This window comes from Anomalospiza imberbis, chromosome 6 (genome assembly GCF_031753505.1).
Source record: "Anomalospiza imberbis isolate Cuckoo-Finch-1a 21T00152 chromosome 6, ASM3175350v1, whole genome shotgun sequence".
NCBI lineage: Eukaryota > Metazoa > Chordata > Aves > Passeriformes > Viduidae > Anomalospiza > Anomalospiza imberbis.
The window spans coordinates 35015614-35028384 of record NC_089686.1 but is presented as its reverse complement, the minus strand read 5'-3'; positions in this window follow the sequence as shown (position 1 = coordinate 35028384).

Genomic DNA, 12771 nt, shown 5'->3' with positions numbered 1-12771 from the left:
TGTAGGCTGCAGTTAAGGAGTATCTTTCAGGAGACATGGTGATCAGTAGTCACACTAAAAAGCAGTATTCCAAAGTCAGCACCATTTTTTCCTAGTAAAGACTTTCAACCAGAATATAACTGGGTAGAGGTTCAACAGCACTACACCTCTCCTGCCCATTTTCTCTCCTCTTCCATGGTCATTAGCCAGTTGTTCAGCTAATTACTGTTTGATCTACTACTTAGTGTTGCGACAATTATGCAAAGTGGAGTTTAGCTTTTAAGAACAATCTCCATTTTATCTACTAAAACACATGAAAACAAAGACTAATCAAGCAAGTACTTCATCATTTATTCTCCCACCAGTGAAAAGGAAAAGCTTCTCAAAACTCGTTAACTGAAGCAACTTTTACACAACTTTTCAAAAGCATCAGCTGGGGGGAAAATTAATACATTTTAAAAATTAAAAATCAGCAATAGTGACCACCTGCCCATTGAGCATTCAGTTGCCTTTACAGAAAAGTTTTAATGCCCCACCAATGCCTCCTGTTCCTCAATGCTACACAAATTCTTCTATTTGCTCAAGTAAATTTAGATCGGTTTGATGAAGTCACAAGCAATCATGAATACAAATTTATGAACAAGTGTAGGAAACTTGAAACACAGGCGTCCCTTACAGTTTCATGCATGATGCAGAGGGAAGGCATTCAGTAGTGCAGTACTTTTTGTGAAGGCCATCACCACCTGGGAGCCCCTCTTCTCCAGGCACTCCCTGACAGCACTGCACGCGATGTCAGAGCAAGACACACTGGATCTTCCAAAAATACATTGGCATGGCAAGAGCAGCACCACCACTCTATATGATTGCTAAGATAGAAAAGATCTTTTACCAGCAGGCATTTCTCTTTTTTCCTTCCTGTCAGCTTTTTGGGAAAGAGTGGTGTTTTATGAGGCTTTTTTAAAAGGCACGGAAATCAAAAACTAAAACATATTTATATGTACTAGGTTATTTCTTTGATTTCACCAGCTGATAAGACAGGAACTAAAAAAAACAAAAAACAAAAAAAAAAAAAACACACAACACACCACCAAAACCACACAGGACTGCATTCACCTTGGCCACAGCTGCTTTAAAGCAGGTTAGCAGGTTCACCTTCGATAAATATACTCACATTTGGTATATACTGAAAGCCAAGTACAACCAGCAAGGTCTTCAGAGTCAACTTTCTTAGCAAAAGCAAGCCACTAACTCTCATATTCCAGTCAAGACATATTCTAAATGTTTATCTGGTGTAGCATTGTCTTAGAAGAAAACGATGACAGAAAGCAGTTTTAGAACAATTCCCACACACAGGCAAACCTCCATCTCCAACTAAAGAGTGCCTTAGGCTGCAAATCAAAATCTCCAGCCATATTTCTGCCATTGGAAAAATACATTTTTTCATGGAGGAAAAAAAGCTTAATAATGCACTTCATAGGGAAGAGAGAAAAATTAATTCAAGTTTACTATACCCCAATTTTCTTCAGCTTATCCATCCCACAAGTAATTCCACATACAGAACAGTTCAAACATAAAGGCAACTCAAGTCTGACGTAACAATAATTTTATTTCCCTTCCTTTGATTTTCATTCCCAATTCCTCAGCATTTCTATTCAAGATCTGTATTTCCAGGACACCAGACAGACCCTCACCCACCCACAACAACATCTCTATAGCTTCCCTACAGTAATACCCCTGCAAGCCACCTCTATTTCACTCAAGGCAGAGAGACTCCCCACCCTAAAACACAGCCTTGCTTTCTCCTAAAGCATTCATGAATTACACATATACACCAAAAGTTAAGCTCCTACAAGTCTAGTAAGGTTTAGCTGACCTACATCTACTACAAATAATATTTCAACAGTAAGGCTGAAAAAGTTGCTAATCATAAACACTGTGGATTTTTTTAGAAGTTGTTCTACAAAGAACAAGCTGCAGTTTAGAAAGTCCATGCCTGTGACTACAGAAAGCAAGCTGCAGGTACATTATGAAATAAGTTCATTCTGTACAAGGGATTAAAAATATTAAAACTTCCCTCATGGAAATAAAACTCCTAGATGTAGAAAACTTGAGTTAGCTGAATCGCCATGTCACAACCCACATAATTTCATGGCAGATTAAATGAAACATTTAAATAATCCATGAAGCAGAAAGCAATTCAAATAGGCACTGTTTACATTTTTATCTCATCTGTGTCCACTGAGCAAATTAACAGAAAAAAGTAACACCGGCAAGATAACAAGAGTGTCTCAATTAGATATAATTATGCCTGATAAATCTTTTCCCATGAGGTGCAAGGCAAGACAGCTGTGACAAGCACAGGCTGCAAACCGATTTGTCTTTATCTCTTGAAACCCTGTGTGCTATCTTATAAATGAAGCAAGTGATCCTATCTGCTGAGAGCCCATGGCACAAGAGCTGCAGTTACCAGAAAATAGTATTGTGCATGTCCCAGCAAGTTCTAGTTAGGTCTTCAGCATCAAAGTTACATGACTAGAAGTATTACCATGGGAGAGGTCTGAACCCAAACCAAGAATCCAGTTTCTGGGTGACCTGGACTCTGCACCAAGAGAGCTCTATGGCAGCTTGCTTCTGCTCTGGCATCATCATGCAGCCTGTTAGACATCACAAGCAATATGATGACAGATACAAGTAGCAAGGGCAAAACACCTTTTTTCACTGGTTCATGTAAAAGACTGATTTGCATTGGACAAAAATATCTTGACTGTCTGTTCTCTGTTCCCTGCCACTACTTCATTTCCCTACTCACTGTTACTGAGAATGCCCACTTTCATGTTTCTCCCATAAGCATTTATTCTGGCATGACTATTATTGACTTAGACACATTAAAATATGGTGCAAAGCGCATCCCTGCATGCAGATCAAACAAACAGTAATTTGTAAACTGGAAGCTAATACCAAAAATAAAGAAGGCAGAAAACTACTCTTTCACCCAAAGTCAGGCAATCACCACAGTTTGCTTGATGCCTACCTTGAAGAAATGCAATATAACATGCCACACAAGGCAAAATGCATCAGTAGGATAACTAAAATGATGTGCAACTACTACCAGTTCAATTTAGACAGAAAAAAGCTTCAAAGAGCAGAGAAATACATTGATTAAATCTGCAGCTGCATGAAACAAGCTGGCTATGAATTAGAAAGTCTACTTCAAACTAAACAATGTCAAAAACCCTTTTTGAAAACAGCAAACATAGTAAAATATTATTCAATCTAAGATTCCTCATGCATCTAGGAATAAAAATAGACATTTCTGAAAATGTAAGATCTCAAGCTCTAGATAAGAGCAAGTTAAAAATATCTGCCTTGAAGTGATTGATGGTGCCCTGTCTAAACCTAGAAGTGACATTGACTTTTACTCAGCACTAGTGAGATTCTAAATGAACATGCCTAGTTTTAGCCTGCTCAGTGTAACAAAGATGGACTAAAGAAAGTTCAGCGGAGACCACCAAGCCATTTGGGGACTGAAGTGCACAAGGAACAAGGACAGGCTGAGCTACCTGCACTTGTCACTCTGAAGAAGGCTTGAGGGATCATCTCGCTTTCTGCACCTACATAAAGGGAGTTTACAGCAAAGACTAAGCTAAAGTCACTATCAATGTAAGTTACTGAAATTCAATAATCAGGGCCAGGAAAGACTCCTCCATTGTAGAATGTGTAAGAAAACACTTTTGTGGCACATGAAACACAAAAAGAAATAAAAATATCCTTTCCTTAACATTGTTGATAAACATCACTATTGGGAAGGGAAAAAATAAAAAATATAAACATTTAAATGGAATCTCTACTAAAATAGTAATAAAATTTTAAAACCTGCCATAGTTCAAAAAAAAAAATAAATCACTTTAAGCCATGCCCTTAACAAATATTTTGCCAAAAACCTCCCAACATTATCACAGCTGAATGCCTTCACTGTGCACTTCTGGACACCATAGATTCAGACATATTCCGTAGCACCCAAGACACTACTTATGAACCTCAGGGTCTCCTATTCTGTAGAAACTTCACCCCAGATCCTACGTTAATTTTTTTTTTAGTTTTGAAAAAATACACTTAGCCACAAGGTTAGAAGAGTATGTTTTCCCCTTTTGCAAAAGAAAGGTCAAAAGACTTTCAAAGAGCCCAATTCATGTCTTGAAACATAAATAGCAGCTCGTAATAGAATCAGGTCAAATACTGAGAACTTGGAATATGCAAATGTCTTCAGAAGGAGATTCAATTTCCAAGTAATGTCTAATAAAACCGATCCAAACAGAACATTTACGATCCCATTAAAATCTTTTCCTGTAACAGCCCCTTCTTTTCTTTAGCATTCTCCAGATAAAAAGATTTGTAGTCTCATACCTATCAAAAAGATTAAAGAGAATTCAAGCAAGAATCTGCTTCACTAAGACTGAATTATTTCTTCTATTTTACAAAAGTAGAAATAGGCTTTGGGTTTGCCATAACTAAGAATGGATGATGAACAAAAAGATAAATACAATGAAGATCAGTTTACCATCTCTGAAAGCATCCATTCATAACTTGAGACAACAGTGGATGCACAGTGCATGCAAAGACCAACCCTTCTATAACCATTCAAACACTGAATAAAACCAGTTATTTGTTAGGTACAAAAAAGTTGAAAAGCACACTTTGTCAAATATTTGGAGAGATAAAGTTGTCAGGAAGTTACAGGAGATGAAACACTGGTTTCACAAGCATTTACAGCAAATCTCTGCACTATCACATCACCAAACATAATAAATTTGGTCCAAATGAGATTCAGCCACATGCCCCAATTTTATCAGGTGTGGCAGAACATGATATCAAACTGGTATCAGTGGTAGGGAAGTGCATTAGATCTAATTCAGTATAAAATCACTGTGTCTAAATAATCAATGTGTAATGCAAATAAGTCATGCTGCTACCTGGTAAGTATTCTGTTTTTATTAAAGCCAAAATAATAATTTAAGAGACTGATACTTTACCTATGACTACTGTACTTTTGACCCAGTACTGGGAGTCCTGAAGTCCTGCTTGTGGCATCACCGAAGCAGTGTTCTAACTCAGTAACCTTAAGTTTGGATACATATTATTACACACTCTTCACACCAACTTATATGACTTTGTGTGCAATTGCTCTTTCCTCCTTTTACTAAGAAGGAACTTAAATGCATTTTGTGTTGCAGCACTTCTTCAACCCAGTGCTGATTGATGCTGAGTGCCTGAAAAAGGGTCAGGCTGACAGATACTGTCACCTAAACTGCAAAAACATTACAGCAGCCCCAAAAAGAAGTTATCCTAGAAGATCTGCGAGTCACTATTATCTAGTATTAGGCCATGCAAATAGTCAGTGCAGATGAAGAAGCAAGTATTCTCCTCAACTCCAGAAGGAAAGAGGGATCAAATATCACTAATCTCAGGAGCAATGGAATGGAAGCAAGAGCTCACTGAGCCCAGACTGCACATGGTACAGCCGGTGCTGAGATCCTAGAGACAGAAAGAGGAGTCTGGCCCTGTTACTGCTCCCCACAATGCCACTGTTGCAGACAACCAAAGTCAATATGCAGCTTATTCAAAGATCTCCCCTCTGAGATGGATATAAACACTTGGTTTTGCATCTCTATAACAGAAGAAATCTCACACTGCAACCTATCTTCTAGTCAGTCTCAAGATGAAAAATAAGCCATTACAAATTCTGCTTTACCTGCAGCCTTACTGCCCAACAATCAAAAGCATTACAACTGCATAAGATTCTAACTTTATAAGTCAGGGTGTTCTTTTTGGGATTCTCCTGTCTCATACCACTTGTCCAGTGAGACCCAAAACACTTAGCTTCTGCATCCCCTGTCTAGGTACAAAATGAACCTGCTTAACTTCTCAAATAGAACCAAAAAAATTTGAAGGAAAAAAATGCTTAAGTTTTGGTCAGACAAGCAAAACCAAGAATAAAACCATAATTCACACTCATCACACCACCTCTTTTCAACAAAGCCTTACAAGGCACTTGCCAGTAAGCACAGGCAGTCAGAAGGAAGCCAGAAGTGTCTGCTAAGAGTGAATTGGAAGGACAGGATCCCATTTGTGTTCATCCTCCTCTGATGTTCACAGAATTTTGCAGGGTGAGCCTCAAAGCACTCATCTCTGTAGCACATGAAGAGATCCTTCTTGAGGAAAGGTACTATGAAAAAGCTTTTGGTAACCAGTATTTCCAATTTCAATAATTACACTGGCAGAGGGGGGGAAGGGGGAAGTAGAGGGGCGTGGTATTTCAAAATACTCCAGGGCAAAAAAGGCATTTCCCTGATACAAAGTGATTTCCTTTACCAAAAAACCGACAAAAGCTACTCACACAGCAGTAGCACTAACCATACCGGAGGGAAAGAAAGAGATCTCATAAGACATTTAGCTACAGAAACTATTGAGCAACCTAAACACAGATACCACCACAGACTCCCACTACACTTACCTTCTGCACATTTTCTGGAAGGAAGACTGGACAGAAATCTATACAGAACAAGCAATTACATGAACTAACAAGGTCTTGCTACCTTCAAATCTCTCTCAGATTTGATATATAAAAACACACACTTCAGCTGAAGTTCCTCCCATAAAATTGCATTCATCACAGCTTCTCTGGCAGCTTAGAACATCCTTGTGTGTGCTACAGCTCTTACCACTGCTGAGACTCAATCTCACCCACTCATTAGCCTTTACAAAACTTGTTCGACACTTTAAGACCTCATAAAGGGGCTAAACCAAAGCCCAGCAAATCCAAAATATTTAGGAAGTTGGGGAGAAGAAAGAAGTGTTAAGGAAAAAAGCAAACTGGAAGGAATACAAATGGCATAACCACCCCAGCTGGTTTCCACAGCAAACCAAAAACTTTGAGAGCTACCTTGCCTCAAAGCTGTTACAGGAAATGCAGAACACAGCAACTGCAATCGCAGCAGTGACTGCCATGCAGCACAGCTACCCGAGCTAGTGCTGAGCTGAAGAACACTATCCATGCATTTGCTAGAACTAGAAAAAAGCTCAAATGGAAAACCTGCAAGTGACAATGCGAGGCATGCTGGCTGTCTCTCACAGGGTGCAGCATCAAAGACACTCCCTGAAGTACAGCCAGGCAGTACTTCACAGGTAACTTTTGAACACAATTTTTTCTGGAGATATCATGAAAGCCTATACCAGATATTAATTCAGATTTAAAGGAATACTTTAAAATACATTTTAATGGCCTTAAAGTTGACAATTTCTAAGTATTTGCACACATTCTGATTGATTCCTTTTGCAGTTTTATGGACCTTCTCATTCTCTATTGCTACAGGTCAAGATGCACAAGAGCTCACTAAAACAGGGAAATCTAGCAGGCAATTAAAATTCAAGGCAATCTATTTCAATATTACTTTAATTTGCAGCATGCCAGTTACTGTGCTGGTAACACTGATCTTCTGACCTTTGACCTAAAACTGCAGACTAATGGCAGAACCAGAAAGTCAACAGCCACGTTAGCCCAACACTGTCCCTAGGCTTGAAGAGGAAGGCTGTCAGCTCACATGCAGTGCTGCACTCCTGCCATTAAATGCTACACATGTGCAACCACACGCCCAGCAGAGCATTACACGGTGCCATGTAGGCATTGTGAGCTAAAGCTATAATAATAAATAAAATAAGTCCAGGGCACAGGTCTGAGCATCAATCCATAACTGTCATGGTTCTGTTCAAGCTTACTAAGGGGCCACTGATGTACATGAGATCTCATGAGGCCAGGGACTGTTCCCAGCAAACAGCAGGAGATTGAGCTGAGCAGAGCCACTCTTGGGAGCAAAAAGAAGGCTGCAGACAAGTGCAGATGTAGTCCCTGCCTTCCTCTGAGCTGGCTCAAGAATCTCGAGCACAGCTTTACAGCCAGCTATAAATAAATTTGTCCGTAGCAGGATGAAATCTAAAGCCCAAGGCAGCTTCTGCTCTGAACATTACTAGAGATTTCTCATGTGTGTGTTAAGACACCTTGCTCAAGGGCACCTGCATTTCTTTACTTCACAAAGTCAATGAGGTAAACTAATGAAGGAATACAAGGCACTGACATTACAGTAATGTCACATCAAAATACAATCTCATTATAAACAGAGTGCACGCAATGCAGAGCAACACCACTATCATGCAACTATGCTGCACCACATTAGTTATCCAGATGATTCTGTATTTTGCCTAAGATCTAAGATGTCCGATTAGGGCTTCGGCCCTTTCCAGTCCATGAAAGTACAGATACTAGTGCAAAATACTTATCTATTGTCAATATTGTAATTATCCTGCTTGATTCATTTCCTCTTTATTTTAAATCAAGACGGGTAGAATAGTCTAAAACTAAGTGAGGAGGAGTGAGATATAAAGAAATCAAACTTCATTCCAGAAGTAATTGCTTCTGTGTCTAGTAGAAAACATTTACAAAACCTTTCCTACAAAAATCCCTTCTTTCCTAGATGCAAAAACGGAGCAGATCAGATGACATTAACCTTACCAGAAGCAACAGCTTGTTCCTTACATGTAATCACGAGACTGGACAAGTCATTTGTGTTCACAAGACAGGCAAAGGCCCTGAGAAGAGCATATGCCCAGAGCTGTATATTGCTATTAAACCAATCCTTCTCCTTGCAGCCAAGTCTCTGACTGTCTAGGGTCTCAGAAGAGGTGACTAAGACCAGATGATCCATTCCCAAGGGTCAGCTCCACCCTCTAAGCCCTTCTCAATTATCATTGTTGTGGGGCAGAGTCAAGCAACTTTTGGTACAACCATTCAGTGAGATAATGACAATAGTTCAGTTTCAGAAGTAGTTTCATTAACACTGCATATGTTCATCTTAATGACATTCAGCACTAATTAACATCATTATAAACTGAATAGCAGTGGCACTTCAATAGTATCCTGAGTCTTTGGCTCAAAATTTTGAGCACAGGGATAATAAAACACACTGACTTGCAACCCAGGGAGCCAGTATTTAAGCACCTAACCTGCTTGAAGCTGCAATGTATTTCAAGAGCTTTTGGCATCTCAGCTAAGTACTAAGGTGATAACAAAGAGAGGTTACAGCAAACAAGATATCTACTGCTATTAACATTTTTAAACCAACGGAACAGTCACTCAGCACTAACAAAAAATTCAAAACAAAAAAACACCACCACCTTCAGAAAGATTTTTTTTCTACCTGGCAAAACAGCTTTGAACATCTAACACAAAGAGGTTTTTGTACCTTCTTCACCAGCAACAGGAAAATACTGTAATGCAGAAACCAACCCCTACTTGGGGGTATTTTGCATTATACTACATATACCATTACTTCATTTTCAAAAGTACTATTAAACACTAACAATAAATTACTTTACTTGCAAGCACATAACACCCACATACTGCTGCAGAGTTTTTATTGAAACCCGTAAAATGCCACTGAAATAGACAGCACTGTTTCACAAGTCCTCTTCTTTCCCCATGTAAAAATGTGAACACGATAAACCACACAAGACAGTAAAATGTTTATACAATCTTCACGTAACTTCTCCGCTACAAGGAATAAAGTTCTAATTTGTAGCTATGTTTGAAAAAAGCATTAATTTAGGTCTGTTTTCTGACAACACCGGGAAGAATAAACTAAGCATTCTGGAGGAAAGCAGGATCCAAACTTAAGAAACTAGTCAGAATATTAAGCTTCATTTTTATCGAGTTGTCCTGATTCTTCTCCCACCTCCCTTCAAACAGATCTTCAACTCTTCTCTTACTTTTAAAGCTAGAAAATGAGACACCTCTGGACCCTTCTTTTATAAATTGTAACACTTAGGAAAAGGAGAGAAGAAGGGAGAGGCAGGAGCAGAATATATGATTCACTTGTTCATATAGTTTTAGCTATAATATTTAAACACACATCAGAAAATTGCTTTCATCAGTACTGTTCTCTACCAAAAAGCATTAGCCATGCTAACTCTGGATGCTTCGAGATTGCGTTTATCCTCTACAGCATCCCTAATGTTCACAACACTACCTTCCAATATGCTCCAAATAAGTAAATTATCAAAGCATTACTTGATTTTACATCTGTCCACTAGCTCTACATTTTACAATTACTTCTTCCTATTGCTCGTAACTGAAAGATTAAGTGAGGATTTTATCTAAGAATTCCTCCAACTACCCCTTAATTTTAGTACTTGTATCAGTTTGTGAGGTCTGTCCGTTTAGCCCTAAGTCACTTAAGGCCATGCTTCAAGAACATAAAGACAGCTGTCACCCAAATGGGACTGCACCATACTTGGGAATATTTGATGACTACTATTAATTGCTTTGTGGGTTTTTTTAAGCAAAATGCAGGTTTACAAAAAATAAGGAACAGTTAAGCTCTCTTCCCTCACCCAGCACTTCAGACATTTTTTATCTCTGGGCACTCCTTGCTTCTACAAGAGGCAATGTTTACCTTGCCTATAATTATTTTTCAAGTAGCCAGCTCCACACAACTGCAATTGAATGAATTAAAATAACTGCTGTCCCCCCCCCCCACCCCTTACTTTCAGAACCAATGCATTCTATGTCTCAGTTAAAAAGCACACTCACAATATATGCCCTCTTGCCCTTGGCAGGCATAAAGTTGTTGGCAGTCTGAGGCAAGTCATTACACTTAACATGCACAAAAAAAAAAAAGATACATCAACAATGCAAGAATGGAAAACCTCAATTCAGTTGCTCAGGTATGTAAAGTACCAATTCATATACTAAAAAAATATATTTAATGATGTCAGCAATCAGTAGATAATTACTAAATTCTATTAAAATAACAATGATTAGCACCCTTTGCAACATTTAATAACTGCTTATTATCACACCTTTGTTTTACAGGATATGTGCTGTAAATTACCAACAAATTTGAAAGTCTTTACGGCATCAGCACAATATATACAAGTGATTAAATCTAGAACACAGAGTACATTATTGCATGTTCACACCCAATCCCAAAACTGTTGTTTGGAGACAATAATCTGTCCCTGTTCTCAAATGTTATCTAGCATATTAATTAACTTTTAAAAAATTTCAGCTGAAAATAAAAGTACAATAGTACAGGATTTTTAAAAAGTCCTGATTATTTCATTTCAGCACATGATAAAAAACCCTGTGAAGTTCTGCAGATCTTCTGGCTTTACCTAGATTGGGTGGAAACTGTATAATAAGGCAAGAATTAACTTCAGGCTTTCAAATTATTCCACAGTGCATCACAGCTCAAATAGCAGAGTGGAAGTGTCTGTGGCAGGTAGGTCTCCAGACTACCACAAACACTCATGTCACTGTACACACAAGCACTAAAAACCCACGGATCTGAGTTTTTAAAAAAGCCTTTTCAATTTGAAATGGATGGCATGTTTTAAGATGATACTAGCATTTTCCTTTTGTTTATATTAACAGAGGCACCCTAGCAAAGATTCTCCTACCACCTCTGTATGGCAATGCAATAAACAGTACTGGATTTGGGAATTCCCAGAGCTATGTCGAGTACTAGTCAATGACTACACTGCAAGACAATGCAGAAGTCAGGGAGGGGGAGGAAGGGTAAACAAAACTAGAACTGACTTTCTGTCAATAGTTCCCTCTTCAGAGACTGCAAAAGGGAGGGAGTCAAGGGGAAAAAAAAACATCCAAGGAAAGGATAAACTATGTTAACAGCTTTTACAGAAGTATCTCCTTTTCTTCTCACTTCTAAATGTTTTCTTCAGTAAAAGCTGTGGGAAAGCCTTGTGGTTCGCTCTTTCTTCCAGCTGCTGTATGATCAATACAGTGCAGTCTACTGAAATATTTTATTCTGATTCATACAACAAGCTGTTAAATACATTTGGAAAGCAGATTATCAGAGCCAGTATCACGTCATTCATGAAGATATATTTATTTTCAAGGCATGAAAATGCCATAACTTTCTTCTGCACAATTATGCAGTTCTTCCGCATGGACTGAAAGCATAAAATCCTATTTCAGCCCTTACAATTTGAGAAGAAAAACACTCCTAAAAATTTCAACTGCATTCAGCAGAAGGAGGGAAGGCCCTCCAGGATTTATTTGTTTAAGTCTAGTATTGACTTCTATTGGACATGTGCAAAAATATTCCAAAAAGAGTATCACACATTTTAGCTTTTATAAATTAAAAAAAAAATAGATTGGTAATTCAGAAAGTGAGGAGAGAAGCTTTGTCCACAAAAACAAAAAGAGGTCTTTAAACACTTCAGACATAAGAACTGTAATGACTTTTATATAGCACTAACACGTTTAAGCCTGCAGTCCGAGTTTCATCATCCATTGTCTTCTTTAATTTTTAAACATGCAGACAAAGTTATGTTAAACTTCAGAAATGCAAAAAAGAAAAAACTGAAGCCTGATCTTTGCCAGTTTCTTCAGCAAGAGCAAATTTGTGCTGTGGCACTGCCAAAAGGCAAATGTTCAAGATGTGTATGTCACTGCTTACATGAGTCTCTTGAGGAAAAATAAATTAAGTACACACAAAACCCACTGCCCCCTTGTGTGCCTGGAGATAAAGGAAAGGGAAACGAAGCTAAAAATCCCTGCCCAGAAGTTCACCAAATGTGACCCAACCCTTAATGGTCACAGAGGTCCAAGCCAACAAACCACATCTGTGTAGGCAACATCCAATTCAGGAGACCAGACTAAATTCTGTCTGAAGTAAAATTGCTCAAATGCAACAAGTTTTGATCTGGGAGAATTGATGC